Here is a 16,966-nt window from a genome sequence, read left to right on the forward strand (position 1 = left end):
GTGTACTTGGACTAAGTATATCTTATGGCCAATATTTGACTGCTTTTGACCTATAAAGATATTGTATAAACAGTAATGCATAGCTTAATAATAAGGATATATTTTAGCCGGGCGCGGTGGTTCACACCTGTAATCCCAGCACTTTGGGAGACTGAGGGGTTCGAGACCAGCCTGGGCAACATAGTATAAACCCCATCTATATTAAAAATGCAAAAATTGGCCAGGCGTGGTGGTGCGCACCTGTAGTCCCAACTACTCTGGAGGCTGAGGCAGGAGAATCACTTGAACCCAGGAGGCGGAGGTTGCAGTGAGCCGAGATTGCACCACAACACTCCAGCCTGGGCGACAGAGTGAGACTCGGTCTCAAAAAAAAGAATACATTCTGAGAAATACATTGTTGGGCAATTTCATCATTGTGTAATAATTTCATCATTATAGAGTGTACTTACACAAACCTAGACAGTATAGCTGACTGAATACTTAGGCTATATGGTATAACCTGTTGCTCCTAGACTACAAAGCTATACAGCATGTTACTCTACTGAATACGGTACTTGTACTGAATACAGTTGGAACGCTTTAGGGACCAGCCCCACAGGGTCTGTGGGTTTTTCTCCCCGTGTGTGGAGATGAGAGATCATAGATGTAAAGACAAAAGACAAAGAAATGAAAAGACAGCTGGGCCCGGGGGACCACTACCACCAAGACGCAGAGACCAGTAGTGGCCCCGAATGCCAGGCTGCGCTGTTATTTATTGGATACAAGACAAGGGGGCAGGGTAAGGAGTGTGAGTCATCTCCAATGATAGGTAAGGTCACATGTCCACTGGACAGGGGGCCCTTCCCTGTTTGGAAGCTGAGGTGGAGAGAGAGTGAAGACAGCTTGCACCATTATTTCTGCATATCAGAGACTTTCAGTACTTTCACTCATTTTGCTACTGCTATCTAGAAGGCAGAGCCAGGTGTACAGGATGGAACATGGAAGCAGACCAGGAGTGTGACCACTGAAGCACAGCATCACAGGAAGACGGTTAGGCCTCCAGAAAACTGGGCAGGCCTGACTAATGTCAGGCCCTCCGCAAGACGGGGTGGACTAGAGTCTTCTCTAAACTCCCCCGGGGAAAGGGAGACTCCCTTTGCTGGTCTGCTAAGTAGCGGGTGCTTTTCCTTGCCACTGACGCTACCGCTAGACCACGGTCTGCTTGGTAACAGGCATCTTTCCAGATGCTGGCATTACCGCTAGACCAAGGAACCCTCTGGTAGCCCTGTCCAGGCATAACAGAAGGCTCACACTCTTGTGTCTGGTCACTTCTCACCATGTCCCTTCAGCTCCTATCTCTCTATGGCCTGATTTTTTTCTAGGTTATGATTGTAGAGTGAGGATTATTATAATATTTGAATAAAGAGTAATTACTACAAACTAATGATTAGTGATATATATAATCATATCTGTGATCTATATCTAGTATAACTCTTGTTATTATATATATTATACTGGAACAGCTCATGCCCTCAGTCTCTTGCCTCAGCACCTGGGTGGCTTTTACCCACAGAACACAATGGTAAGTATTTATGTATCTAAACATATCTAAACACACAAAAGCTACAGTAAAAAATCAGCATACGAAGTAAAAAATGGTATACCTGTATAGGGTACTTACCATGAATGGAGGCTGCAGGACTGGAAGTTGCTCTGGAGAGTCGGTGGGAGGTGAGTGAATGTGAAGGCTGGGACATTACGGTACACCACTCTAGACTTTAAAAACACTGTACACTTAGGCTACATTAATTTAAAGTTTTTCTTCCATAATCCTTCCTTGCTGTAACTTTTTTACTTTATAAACGTTCAAAATTTTAAAAACTTTTTGACTCTTCTGTAATATCACTTAGCTTAAAACACAAACACATTGCACAGCCCATGTGGGATCCGTATTTCTTGGTAAGGAAATGTTCCAGGTCAGATGTCATTCTTATGTGACCACGTAGAGGTAGAAAGACTGCATATATGATACCGCCTTTCCCAACCAGGGGTTCATATTCTAACATATCACAACAATGCCCAATATTTATGGGGTCATAGAAAATAGGATTCACTATGGTTGGAGAATTTCCAGAGCCAACTTAAGTTCAGGAATGCTGGCAATGAGAATGGTGAGTGGGAATCTAGTGTAATGATTTACATAGTTGAAACTATTAACTGGACCAGGCACGGTGGCTCACGCCTGTAATCCCAGCACTTTGTGAGGCTGAGGTGGGTGGATCACCTGAGGTCAGGAGTTTGAGACCAGCCTGGGCAACATGGTGAAACCCCGTCTCTACTAAAAATACAAAAATTAGCCAGGTGTGGTGGCGGCCATCTGTGATACCAGCTACTCAGGAGGCCAAGACAGGAGAACTGCTTGAACTTGGGAGGTGGAGGCTGCAGTCCGCTGAGATCATGCCACTGCATTCAAGCCTGGGCAACAGAGCAAAGACTCCATCTCAAAATAAAAATTAAAAATTAAATAAAACATATTTCTGATAGCCATTATTTTTCTGTTTGGGGCAATTTTAAAGTTTTTCTTTTGTCACAAAAACAGGAGTGTACCTATGCAAAGACTTGAAATAGACCATCTTTTTTTTTTTTTTTTTTTGAGTTGGAATTTTGCTCTTGTTGCCCAGGCAGGCTGGAGTGCAACGGCGCGATCTCGGCTCACCACAGCCTCCATCTCCCAGGTTCAAGTGATTCTCCTGCCTCAGCCTCCCAAGTAACTGGGATTACAGGCTTGCACTACCATTGCCTGGCTAATTTTGTGTTTTTAGTAGAGACAGGGTTTCTCCATGTTGGTCGGGCTGGTCTTGAACTTCCGATCTCAGGTGATCTGCCTGCCTCAGCCTCCCGAAGAGATGGGATTACAGGCATGAGCCACTGTGCCTGGAAAATAGGCCATCTTTTTAAACAAAAGGCAATGATTCACAAAAGTCTATGAATAGAACATGTAACTAGTTGATATAAATCTAATAGGATTTGTTAAAAATCAGTCAAATCTAATACATCTGAAGTGTTCTTGTATAAAATACCACGAAAAGAAGACTTTATTAATGTCTAAAAACAATGGGTTTGTTCATAGACAGTATGACAAGTTACCATTAAAAGTGTTTCCGGAGACATAAGGAAATGCAACATTATTCTTCCTGAACACTTTGAGTTCAAGACTTTCCACTCAATAAAATAGGAAAGGATCTGAAACTGAGAAAATGTATTTTGAGTACAAACAGCTTGTGAAACGTAATACTTTTTTTTCTTTTTTGCATTATCAGAGGGTTTTACTGAACTCATGACTAACTTCCTAACTCAGTATGCAATTCAGATGTGAGCGTGGGACCGGGCGCAGTGGCTCACGCCTGTGATCCCAACACTTTGGGAGGCTGAGGCAGGTGAATCACCTGAGGTCAGGAGTTTGAGACCAGTCTGGCCAATATGGTGAAACCGCATCACTACTAAAAATACAAAAATTAGCTGGGCGTGGTGGTGTATGCTTGTAATCCTAGGTACTCGGGAGGCTGACACAGGAGAATCACTTGAACCTGGGAGGCAGAGGTTGCAGTGAGTCCAGATCTCACCACTGCACTCCAGCCTGGGTGACAGAGCAAGACTCCATCTCAAAATAAAACAAAACAAAAAACAGATGTGAGAGGAGAAACGTGTCTCACAGGAGCCTGTACTGTCTTCAATCCTATGTGTGCAGGTACCTACCACAGGCAAACAGTTTTCTCCCCATTTTGTAGCAATATTATCTTCCTACTAGCAAAAAGAGTTAAACAGCCCCTGTAGACTGAAGGGACTAGAGTCACGGGATGAAGCTTTCCTCTTAATATTATTTATTTTGATATTTGAACTCTTTTTTTTTTTTTTTTTTTTTTTTTCCTTGAGACAGAGTCTTGCTCTTTCACCTAGGCTGGAGTGCAGTGGCACAATCTTGGCTTACTGCAACCTCCACCTCCCAGATTCAAACAATTCTCCTACATCAGCCTCCCGAGTAGCTGGGATTACAGGCGCTCACCACCACGCCCAGCTAATTTTTGTATTTTTAGTAGAGACGGAGTTTCACCATTTTGGCCAGGCTGGTCTCGAACTCCTGACCTCAGGTGATCCACCTGTTGGGCTCCCAAGTGCTGGGATTACAGGCGTGAGCCACCGTGCATGGCCTGATGTTTGAACTCTTTTTTTTTTTTTTGAGACAGTCTGGCTCTGTCGCCCAGGCTGGAGTGCAGTGTCCGGATCTCAGCTCACTGCAAGCTCCGCCTCCCGAGCTTACACCATTCTCCTACCTCAGCCTCTGGAGTATCTAGGACTATAGGCGCCCGCTACGTCTCCCGGCTAGTTTTTTGTATTTTTTTTTTAGTAGAGACGGGGTTTCAACGTGTTAGCCAGGATGGTCTCGATCTCCTGACCTCGTGATTCACCCATCTCGGCCTCCCAAAGTGCTGGGATTACAGGCTTGAGCCACCGCACCCGGCCTGATGTTTGAACTCTTAAGGCAACATTCTAGAGAACGGTGTTTGGGACCTGCTGTGCCCAAGGGACCAATAAAGAAAAAAGCTCTATTATTTGTGATTTGATGCACAGATGAAAAACTTAACACACAATAACGGAAGTTGGTTGTTAGTAAGTCACATCCTAGTCTTTCAGCGCTTCCATAAGCAGACGACATCTTCAGTTGTCTAGCTCTTGTAGTTTTAGCACTGTGACATCAGTGATGCCTCTGTCCAGAATCAGTTAAAAAGACTGTAATATTTTTTTCTTAGTTAATCTATTTTTCACTGGCTCATGGTCCCAAGTGTGTCAGAATGATTACCTTTGGGCATTCTTTGCTATTGCTCATTAGGGTGCTCTCAGTTGTCCCCATGTTTTGTGGGCTGGTTGGGAGAGGGAGCTTGGGAAGGATGTGCCACTCTCAGGAGGTTGTAAGTCATTGGGACGCCTCCAGGGATGATTCCTTCCATGGCTGCAGGAAGTCCTACTGGAGCCACGCCCATGATGCCTGGCAGATACCTGTATGTTGCACGGTTGAGCTCGGGATGAATTGCTTGCTGGTCTGTTGCTGACCAAGGTGCTGATGTGACAAATAATTCCTTGTTCACACAGTTTCTTAAGCTTTCTAGGATGCGAACTGTGATGGCTCAGCGAATCTCAGTGGCAGCTGCCTCCTTCATCTCCAGCGACGCCTGCTTGCTGTCCCAGGCAGTGTGCGGAGTGCAGATGATATTTGGCGCATCTTTCAAAGGAGCCTGAGCAAAGCTAACGGGCTCCGATTTGTGCAAGTAGAGGGCTGCCCCTCGTATCCTGTCCTCCTTGAGGGCCTGTGGTAAGGCTTTCTCGTCCACCAGGCCACCACGGGCTGTGTTCACAAGGAATGCTCCCTGCCTCATCTGCTTTATAGTCAAGTCAATGACGAGGTGGTGGTTATGTTCACTGAGATTGCAGTGCAAGGAGACGCAGTCACTCTGATACAGCAAATCCTGCAGGGTGTATCGGCATCCCCTCTGCACGCCCTGGGACTGCTCTATCCCGTCCTACAAGTAGGGGTCATAAAATATGACGCTGAATCCAAAGGCCTTGGCTCGAACTACAACCGCCTGCCCTGTGTGACCGAAGCCCATGAGGCCTAGCGCCTCCCCATGAATGTGGGCCACTCCCGAGGCCATCTCGAGGATCTGCTCCAGGCTCTGAACCTGTGTGCCTTCCCACAGTGCCTGGTACAGCCACGTGTTCCTCCGGCACAGATTGAGGATGTGGCAGACAGTGGAGTCGGCTGCTTCTTCCACGGCTGCAGAGGGGTGTTGCACATAGTGATCTGGAGCTTGCTGGTAGCCTTGATGTAGCCACTTGCCTATCCACACGATCACTCTCAGGACCTTGAACTTCTCCAGGTCCTCCCTGGTGAGGGTGACGGTGGTACATCATGGCGCCTACGGTTTTGTTTAGAACCTTCTCGTGGATCCCCTGTGTGGACTGTGCATCACAGAAGGCTGCGGTGGGCCAGATCCTTCAGGATGGGCATCTCCATGGTGCGGTCACAGCCATCCAGCAGTGCCAGCAGCGGGAGGGGGTGCAGGGGGCCGTTTGTGATCTGGAGGTGAAGACCTTCACAAATTCTGTCCAATCGCTGTCTTGTGATTTTGTGTTTATCCACAAGGGCATCTTTATAGAAGTTTGCAACTCTCAGATCAAAAGTCAAGGCAGGCCTGGCATGGTGGCTCGTGCCTGTAATCCAAGTGGCTCGTGCACTTGGAAGGTCGAGGTGGGAGGATCCCTTGAAGTCAGGAGTTTGAGACCAGCCTGGCCAACATGGGGAAACACCATCTTTACTAAAAATATAAATATTAGCTGGGTGTGGTGGCGCACTCCTGTAATCCCAGCTACTCGGGAGGCTGAGGCAGGAGAATAGCTTGAACCCAAGAGGTGGAGGTTTCAGTGAGCTGAGATCACATCACTGCACTCCAGCCTGAGCAACAGAGTCAGACTGTCTCCAAAAAACAAACCAAAACAACAACAACAAAACAAAAGGCAAAGCAGTCCTCTAAAAACTTACAGAAACTCACAGAAGTGTGCGTGCATGACACCACTATGAACCCAAAATATATCTGTCCACAAACTCTGTAGTTCACAGGATGCGCTGTCCATCGTTTTTTTTTTTTTGGTCATCAGGCTGTTGGAGTACAGTGGCACGATCTCGGCTCACTGCAATCTCCACCTCCTGGGTTCAAGGGATTGTCCTGCCTCAGCCTCCCGAGTAGCTGGGACTACAGGCGCCCACCACCACGCCTGGCTAATTTTTTTGTATTTTTAGTAGAGACGGGGTTTCACCGTGTTAGCCAGGAAGGTCTCGATCTCCTGACTTCGTGATCCGCCCGCCTCAGCCTCCCAAAGTGCTGGGATTACAGGCATGAGCCACCGCGCCCAGCCTTATTTTTTTAATTTATTTTTTCTTTTTTTTTCTTTTCCTTTTTTTTCTTTTTTGAGACAGAGTCTCGCTCTGTCGCCAGGCTGGAGTGCACTGGCACGACCTCGGCTTACTGCAACCTCCACCTTCCAGGTTCAAGTGATTCTCCTGCCTCAGCCTCCAGAGTAGCTGGGACTTCAGGTGCCTGCCACCATGCCCAGCTAATTTTTGTACTTTTAGTAGAGATGGGGTTTCACCGTATTGGCCAGGCTGGTCTCAAACTCCTGACCTTGTAATCTGACTGCCTTGGCCGCCTATATTGCTGGGATTACAGGCATGAGCCACTGCGCCCAGCTAATTTTTTTTTTTTTTGAGACGGACTCTCGCCCTGTTGCCCAGGCTGGAATGCAATGGTGCGATCTTGGCTCACTGCAACCTCTGCCTCCTGGGTTCAAGCAATTCTCCTGCCTTAGCCTCCTGAGTAACTAGGATTACAGGCACCCACCACCATGCCTGGTTAATTTTTGTATTTTTATTATAGACGGGTTGCACCATGTTGGTCACGCTTGTCTCGAACTCCTGACCTGGTGATCTGCCCGCCTCAGCCTCCCAAAGTGCTGGGATTACAGGCGTGAGCCACCGTGCCTGGCCCCAAACATTTATTATTTATTATTCCTTATATTACATTTCCAGGAGCTACTATATATTTTTTATATTTTCATTTTATTTTTAATTAAGAAGTAATAATTGCATGTATTTATGGGGTACAATTTAATGTGTACATTGTATTCATCGCGATGTGTATACAATGACACGGGTACATTGTGGAGTAATTGAATCAGCTTTTCCAAGTGTCTTTTCTTCTAGCATCTCCAAACCTCTCCTCAAGTTAACTTCAAGCCTTGAGAGACACAAAGTGCTCTCCCTTAAACTGGGTTGCTTTGATTCCCAGTGGAAAGGTGAGTCACAGAGGGAGGCTCTCTCTCTCTTTCACGTGCTTGGGTTTCACTCACTTTTATCAGCTGGCCACTGCCGCAGGGGCTGATTGCTCCCACTCCCTTCCCCAGGTTCTGGGTTATCGTTCATGATTCCAGTGGATTTCCATTTTTCTTCTTGAAATAAAGTGCGCAGAGTTTATCTTTATGCACTACCATGCTATTCCCAAGTGGCTGAGGCATGCTGTAATCTGCCATCTTGGACGAAGAGAAGTTTTATGTTTGATGTCACAGTTTACATGTAACTTGTGTCAATTAACAAATTATGGGTGTTTTGTCTTTTTTTTTTTTAGTCGGAGTCTCGCTCTATTGCCCAGGCTGGAGTGCAATGGCGCAATCTCAGCTCACTGCAACCTCCACCTTCCAGGTTCAAGCAATTCTGCCTCAGCCTCCCAAGTAGCTGGGACTACAGGTACGTGCCATCATGCCCAGCTTATTTTTTGTAGTTTTAGTAGAGATGGGGTTTCATCATGCTGGCCAGGCTGGTCTTGAACTCCTGACCTCGTGATCCGCCTGCCTGGGCCTCCCAAAGTGCTGGGATTATAGGCGTGAGCCACCGCACCTGGCCTCCAGTTTTGTCTTTTAATCTTCAAACTAGAGAGAGAATTGATTTACACCTCACCATTACAGTATTAGAGCGTTGTGAATTTGACAATATACTTATTTTTTGTCTGTAAGTTCATTTTCGTTTTTTTGTTTTTTAAGATGGAATCTCATTCTGTCACCCAGGCTGGAATGCGGTGGTGCGATCTTTGCTCACTGCAACCTCGCCTTGCGGGTTCAAACGAACCTCCTGCCTCAGCTTCCCGAGTAGCTGGATTACAGGCGTGTGCCACCATGCCTAGCTAATTTTTGCATTTTTAGTAGAGACAGGGTTTCACCATGTTGGCCAGGCTGGTCTTGGACTTCTGACCTCAAGTGGTCTGGCTGCCTTGGCCTTCCAAAGTGCTGGGATTACAGGTGTGAGCCAGCTTGCCTGGCCAGTTTTATATACTTTCATATGTTTTCATGTTACTAATAAATGACCTTTTCCTTCAGCTTGAAGAATTCTCTTTAGCATTTCTTGTAGTGCAGATATAGGAGTGTTAAACACCTTCAACTTTTGTTTGTCTGAGAAAGTCTTAATTTCTCCTTCATTTATGAAATACAGGTTATCTGAGTATAGTATTCTCACATGGCAGTTGTTTTCTAACAATGTATCATCCCACTCCCTTCTGGCCTGCAAGATTTCTGTGGAAAAATCCACTGATGATCTTATTAAGGTGACCTTGTACATAAGTGAACATAAGAAGTCACTTTTTCCTTGCTCCTTTAAAGATTCTTTCTTTGTGTTTAACTTTTGAAAATTTGATTATAATGCAACTCTGTGTGGGTTTCTTTTGATTTCTCCTATTTGGTGTCCTTTTGGCTTCTTCGATCTGGATTTCTATTTCCTTTCCCAGGCTTGGGAAGTTTTCTGCCATTATTTTTTTTTTTTTTTTTTTTTTTTTTTTTTTTTGAGACGGAGTCTCTCTCTGTCGCCCAGGCTGGAGTGCAGTGGCGCGATCTCGGCTCACTGCAAGCCCCGCCTCCCGGGTTCACGCCATTCTCCTGCCTCAGCCTCCCGAGTAGCTGGGACTACAGGCGCCCACAACCGCGCCCGGCTAATTTTTTGTATTTTTAGTAGAGACGGGGTTTCACCGTGGTCTCGATCTCCTGACCTTGTGATCCGCCCGCCTCGGCCTCCCAAAGTGCTGGGATTACAGGCGTGAGCCACCGCGCCCGGCCCATTATTTCTTTATATAAGCTCTCTGTCTCCTTCTCTTTTATCCTTCTGACCCTTTGGCAATCTTGATGGTGTTCCAAAAGTCCCTTATGCTGTCTTCACTATTTTATGTTATTTTGCTCCTCAGATTGGATGATTTCCAATTACCTGTTTCTGAGTTTGTTGATCCTTGCTTCTGTTTGATCTAGTCCGATACTGAACCCGTTTATTGCATTTTTCAGTTCAGTTACTGTACTCTTCAGCCCTAATCTTTCTTTCTTTCTTTCTTTTCTTTCTTTCTTTCTTTCTTTCTTTCTTTTCTTTCTTTCTTTCTTTCTTTCTTTCTTTCTTTCTTTCTTTCTTTCTTTCTTTCTTTCTTTCTTTCTTTCTTTCTTTCTTTTTCTTTCTTTTCTTTTTTCTTTCTTTCCTTCCTACCCCCTTCCCTTCCCTTCCCTCTTTCTTTTTCTTTCTTTCTTTCTGTCTGTCTTTCTTTTTTCTTTCTTTCCTTCCTCCCCCCTTCCCTTCCCCTTTTCTTTCCTTCCTTTCTTCCCCTTCCTTCCTTCCTTCCTGCTTTTCTTTCTTTCTTTCTTTCTTTCTTTCTTTCTTTCTTTCTTTCTTTCTTTCTTTCTTTCTTTCTTTCTTTCTTTCTTTCTTTCTTCTCTCTCTCTCTCTCTCTCTCTCTCTCTCTCTCTCTTTCTTTCTTTCTTTCTTTCTTTCTTTCTTTCTTTCTTTCTTTCTTTCCTTCTTTCTTTCTCAGAGTCTTGCTCTGTCACCTAGGCTGGAGTGCAATGGCATGATCTTGGCTCAGTGCAACCTCTGCCTCCGGGTTCAAGCAATTCTGCTCAGCTTCCCAAGTAACTGGGATTACAGGTGCAAGTCACCATGCCCAGCTAATTTTTTGTATTTTTAGTAGAGATGGGGTTTCACCATGTTGGCCAGGCTGGTCTCAAACTCCTTACCTCAGGTGATCCACCTGCTTGGGCTTCCCAAAGTGCTGGGATTACAGGCATGAGCCTCCCTACCTGGCCATCCCTAAGATTTCTGTTTGGTACTTTTTTATACTTTCTGCTTATTGAAATTCTCAAGGTTGTTCATGCATTGCTTTCCTCACCTTGGTGAGCATCTTTGTGATGATTCTTTTGAATTGCCTGTTGGGTAAATCGCATTATCTCCATTTCAGTAGGGTTGGTTTCTGGAAATTAATTTTGTTCTATTATTTGGAACATATTTCCCTGTTTCTTCATTTTCCTTGTATCTCTGTGTTGGTTTCTGTGTATTAATAAGAAAACAGTCTCACTCAGTTTTTCACACTGGCCTTACATAGAAGAGCCTAATCAATATATGTAAGGTGCCTCTCACATTTTTGTGTTTGTCCAAACTGCAGTCTCTGTTTTTAGTGACCCCTAGGAGATTAGGATGTGCCAAGACCTGGCAGTCCTCTGAGTCAGGTAAGATAGAAGCCAGTCCTTCTAAATGTAGCTGGAAAGATTGGGGCGTTAGATTTGTCTTCCACTTCATTTTGTCCTCAGGGTGAAGCTGAGAGGAGTTTATCTCCAGGTCTCCCTGCATTAAGTCAGGGAGTGTATCTGTAGCAAATGCCTGCACTCTCCTTCAAATTGCATCCTCTGATCCTCTGCTGGACGTGGCGTCATTGAATGTCCACATCTTTGTTTTCTGTGGTCTAGGGAGGCTCAGAAATGCTGAGCTCAATCAACTTACAGAGCTAGGTGGTTATAGAGGCAACACCTTGGGAGGGAGCTGTAGAAGTTATGGCACTCAATGCTCCTTCAGGGAGCATCTACATACCTGGCTTTATTGCTCAAGCAAACTGAGGGGGAAAAGCACAGGAAATGCCTAAGCTCCTGTTCAGGCTCCCATAGGTCTATTGCTTTTCTACCCCATTAGTTTCCAGGTGCAGGATAGATTCTCAAACCACAGCTGAAAAAGTGTGCAGACAGACACTTCCAGAGAGAAACTGAGAGGTGTGCACTTTAGACCATTCGCTGCACTGGTCCTGATATGTAAACAATGGCAGGGTTCGTGTATCAGTTTAAAACCACCTCTTGGCCAGTGGCGGTGGCTCACATCTGTAATCCCAGCACTTTGGGAGGCTGGGGCGGGCAGATCACCTGAGGTTGGGAGTTTGAGACCAGCCTGACCAACATGGAGAAACCTTGTCGCTACTAAAAATACAAAATTAGCTGGCTGTGGTGGCACATGCCTGTAATCCCAGCTACTCAGGAGCCTGAGACAGGAGAATTGCTTGAACTCGGGAGGCAGAGATTACGGCGAGCCCAGATCGCATCGTTGCTCTCCAGCCTGGGCAACAAGAGCGAAACTCCATCTCAAAAACAAAAACAAAAACAAACAAAAAAAAAACACCAAAAAACAAACAAACAACCCACCTGTTCGTTCTGTGTTCTAGAGAGACTAGTGAATGCCAAGTCCTTTCAGTTCCCAATTTTAGATGGTTTAGGATGGAGTCTCTTAGTTGGGAGCTGTGAAAACTGGGGCACTCTATGTGTGGAAATAGTTTTTTTTTTTTTTTTTTTTTTTTTTTTTTTTTTAAGAAAGAATCTGTAGACATGGAGTGAGCCGGGGGAGACTTGGAAAGTGCCAAACTTCCATTTAGACTCCCAAGGGTCTATATCCTGTTAGATGTAGGCTGGTTAGAAGCCTGTCAAGCAGCAACTGGAGGAGTGTTCTGGGAAACCCCTTCTGTGGCAAAAGACACATAAAATAAATTTGCCGTCTTAGACCTTTTTTTTTTTTTGAGATGGAGTCTCACTGTGTCGCTCAGGCTGGAGTGCAATGGCACAATCTCAGCTCACTACAAGCTTCGCCTCCTGGGTTCAAGCCATTCTCCTGCCTCAGCCTCCCGAGTAGCTGAGACTACAGGTGCCCGCCACCACACCTGGCTAATTTTTTGTATTTTTAGTAGAGATGGGGTTTCACCATGTTGGCCAGGATGGTCTCCATCTCCTGACCTTGTGATCCACCCGTCTTGGCCTCCCAAAGTGCTGGGATTACAGGCGTGAGCCACTGCGCCCAGCATTTTTTTCAAAATTTTTTGAGACGAGTCTCACATTGTCACCCAGGCTGGAGTGCAGTGGCATGATTTTGGCTCATTGCAACCTCCGACTCCTGGGTTCAAGCGATTTTTCTGCCTCAGCCTCCCAAGTAGCTGGTATTACAGGCGCCCACCACCACAACCGGCTATTTTTTTTTTTTTTTTTTTTGTACTTTTAGTAGAGACGGCATTTCACTATGTTAGCCAGGCTGGTCTCGCACCCTTGACCTTGTGATTAGCCCACCTCAGCCTCCCAAAGTGCTGGGAATAGTGCTGGGAATACAGGCGTGAGCCACTGCGCCTGGCCCTCATCTTAGACATTTTAAGGTGTACTGTTCAGTGGTATTAAATACATTCATAATGTTGTGCAACTGTCACCACCACGTCTTTATAATTCTTTTCATCCTGTCATAATGAAAATCTATACCCATTAAACAATTAACTCCCCATTCTTCTTTTCTGCTAAAAACTGTAATTCTACTGTCTTTATGAGTTTGACTACTTTAAGTACCTTGTAGAAGTGGAATCATTTAGTATTTATCTTTTTGTGACTGGAATATATCACTTAGCATTATGTGCTCAAAGTTCATCCACATTGTAGCCTGTTGCAGAATGTCCTTCATTTTTAAGGCCTAATAATATTCCACTGTATGTATATACCACATTTTGCTTACCCATTCATCTATCTGTAGACACTGGGGTTGCCTCCATGTTTTTGGTATTATGAATAACGCTGCTATAAACATGAGTGTTTGAGTCCCTTCTTTCAATTCTTTTAAGTATATACTCAGAAATGGAATTGTTGAATCAGATGGTAGTTGTAGGTTTAATGTTTTTCTCTTTTTTTTGGAGACAGGGTCTCTCTCTGTTGCCCAGGCAGGAGTGCAGTGGTGAGACCACAGCTCACTGCAGCCTTGACCTCTAGGGTTCAAGCAATCCTCCCACCTCGGCCTCCTGAGCAGACTTCTGAGGCAAGGGCTGAAGTTGCTGTGGACTGATATGAATACGCTGCTGGTAACTTGGGATAACTTGGATCTGTGCCACTGCTAACATTATCATGACATTATCAAGACTTCAGGGAGCGGTGGCTCATGCCTGTAATCCCAGCACTTTGGGAGACTGAGGCGGGTGGATCACGTGAGATCAGGAGTTCAAGACCAGCCTGGCCAACATGGTGAAACACGTCTCTACCAAAAATGCAAAAATTAGCTGGGTGTGGTGGCAGGTGCCTGTAATCCCAGCTACTTAGGAGGCTGAGGCAGGAGAATCACTTGAACCCGGGAGGCGGAGGTTGCAGTGAGCTGGTATCTCACCACTGCACTCCAGCCTAGGCGACAGAGCAAGACTCAAAATGTCTGGCTGGGCGTGGTGGCTCATGCCTGTAATCCCAGCACTTTGGGAGGCCGAGGCGGGTGGATCACCTAAGGTCGGGAGGTCAGGAGCTCAAGACCAGCCTGACCAACATGGAGAAGTGCTATCTCTACTAAAAATACAAAATTAGCCAAGCGTGGTGGTATATGCCTGTAATCCCAGCTACTCGGGAGGCTAAGGCAGGAGAATCATGCCACTGCACTCTAGCCTCGGCAACAAGAGCAAAACTCCATCTCAAAAAAATAAAAAAAAAAATTTCAACTTAGGGGCATAAAGTACAGGTGCATGCCACCACAGCCAGCTAATTTTTATATTTTTTGTAGAGGTTGCCCAGACTGGTCTCAAACTCCTGTGCTCAAGAGATCCCCTTGCCTCAGCCTCCCAAAGTGCTATATATTTAATTTTTTTGAGGAACTACTCTAATTTTTTCCACAGTGGCTGTACCACTTTACACCCTCATCAATAAGGCATAAGAGTTCCCATTTCTTTTTTTTTTTTTGGAGACAGAGTCTTGCTCTGTTGCCCAGGCTGGAGTGCAGTGGCTAATTTTCTTGTATTTTAGTAGAGACAGGATTTCACCATGTTGCCCAGGCAGGTCTCGAACTCCTGAGCTCAGGCAATCTGCTTGTCTTGGACTTCCAAAGTGCTAGGATTACAGGTGTGAGCCACCGCACCAGGCCAGGTTCCTATTTCTTTTTATCCTTAAACACTTGTTATTTTCTGTATTTTGTTTAATAGCCATCCTAATGGGTGAGTTGGTAATCTCATTTTAGTTTTGATTTGCATATTCCTAATGATGTTGAGATTTTTTCATGCGCCAGTAAGCATGAAGCCAGTAAGCACTGGCGCATGAAAAAATCTTGGGCCGGTTGCAGTGGCTCATGCCTGTAATTCCAACATTTTGGGAGGCTGAGGCAGGTGGATCACCTGAGGTCAGGAGTTCGAGACCAGCCTGACCAACATGGCAAATCCTCATCTCTACTAAAAACATAAAAATTAGCCGTGCATGGTGGTATGCACCTGTAATCCCAGTTACTCAGGAGGCTGAGTCAGAGAGTTGCTTGAACCCTGGAAGCAGAGGTTGCAGTGAGCCAAGATTGTGCCACTGCACTCTAGCCTGGGTGACAGAGCCAGACTCTGTTTCAAAAAACAAACAAACAAACAAACAAACAAAAAACTTATTTGGATAAATGGCTATTTAATTCATTTACCCTTTTGGTCTTGTTGTTTGCTTTCTTGTTGAGTATTAGGAATTTTCTATATATTGTCGATATTGATCACACATCAGATACATGAATAACTTCAAATAGTGACTTTGTCTAATAGCTCAGTTTTCAGAATTTCAGTATAATTGTTAAAAATAAATCAATTAGGGCCAGGCATGGTGGCTCACGCCTATAATCCCAGCACTTTGGGAGGCTGAGGTGGGCGGATCATGAGGTCAGATCGAGACCATCCTGGCTAACATGGTGATGGTGGTGGTGGGCACCTGTAGTCCCAGCTACTTGGGAGGCTGAGGCAGGAGAATGGTGTGAACCCAGGAGGCGGAGCTTGCAGTGAGCCGAGATCGTGCCACTGCACTCCAGCCTGGGTGACAGAGTGAGACTCTGTCGTAAAAAAAAAAAAAAAAAAAAAAAAAAAAAAAAAAAAAAAAAATCAATTAGGTAAATGTAAATGGGGTAGACATAAAAAGACTTTTCATGTAATTTGACATCTTACCATTATGTTACTTAATTAATAGACACTAAATGTCTTGGTTGGTACCGAAATACAAATTGCTGAACATAAATGTTTGGTTTTGGCATTTTAAATTTTATAAAAACTCTAAATAGACCAGGTTTGGTGGCTCACGCTTGTAATCCCAGCACTTTGGGAGGCGGGTGGATCACGAGGTCAGGAGTTCAAGACCAGCCTTGCTAACACGGTGAAACCCCTGTCTCTACTAAAAATACAAAAATTAGCTGGGTGTGGTGGTGGGCACCTGTAGTCCCAGCTACTCGGGAGGCTGAGGTTCAAGAGAATTGCTTGAACCTGGGAGGAGAAGGTTGAAGTGAGCCAAGATGGTGCCACTGCACTCCAGCCTGGCAGACAGAGTGAGACTCCGTCTCAAAAAAAAAAAAAGGAAAAGAACCAATAGGACAGAGAGATGTGAAGAAAGTTATTAATATGAAGATACATTTTTGGTAAGGCAAGTTAAAAGCAAAAGAGAATAACTTTGTATGAGAATGAATCTTATGTGATAAATATTGGTCCCTAAAGTGATTTTTTTTTTCTTACAGAAAGCACAGGACAAAGCAGAAAGTCAAAGCATGTTGTCAAAGGTCTGAATAAGTTGTGATAAAGTTAGTGGTGACAGATATCTGAATTACCCCATTACCAGTGGCATATTCATAGGAGTCCACAGCAACTTCAGCCCGTGACTTCTCAGAAGAAAGAATTCAACTGAGGGGAAGCAGAAAGAGACTGAGGCAAGTTTCAGAGCACGAGTGGAAGTTTATTTTAAAAGGCTTTAGAACAGTAAAGAAAGGAAAATTCACTTGGAAGAGAGCCAAACATATGCCTGAAGGTCCAAGAGAGAAAAGACCCCTCCCCCCTCCCCCCAAAAAAGGAGTCTTTGGCTGGGTGCAGTGGCTCACACCTGTAATCCCAGCACTTTGGGAGGCGAAGGAGGGTGGATCATGAGGTCAGGAGATCGAGACCATCCTGGCCAATAAGGTGAAACCCCGTCTCTACTAAAAATACAAAAATTAGCTGGATGCGGTGGCATGCACCTGTAATCCCAGCTACTCAGGAGGCTGAGGCAGGACAATCCCTTGAACCTGGGAGGTGGAGGTTGCAGTGAGCCGAGATCACGCCACTGC

At 45.1% G+C, this 16,966-nt stretch overlaps 1 pseudogene; it reads right to left on the reverse strand.

Annotated features, from left to right (window-relative positions):
• Positions 1-4,853: 4,853 nt before the first annotated feature.
• Positions 4,854-8,011, reverse strand: LOC126941706 (C-terminal-binding protein 2-like; annotated as a pseudogene).
• Between the last annotated feature and the right edge of the window lie 8,955 nt (positions 8,012-16,966).

Source organism: Macaca thibetana, chromosome 19, assembly GCF_024542745.1.
Source record: "Macaca thibetana thibetana isolate TM-01 chromosome 19, ASM2454274v1, whole genome shotgun sequence".
In the NCBI taxonomy this organism is placed as follows: domain Eukaryota; kingdom Metazoa; phylum Chordata; class Mammalia; order Primates; family Cercopithecidae; genus Macaca; species Macaca thibetana.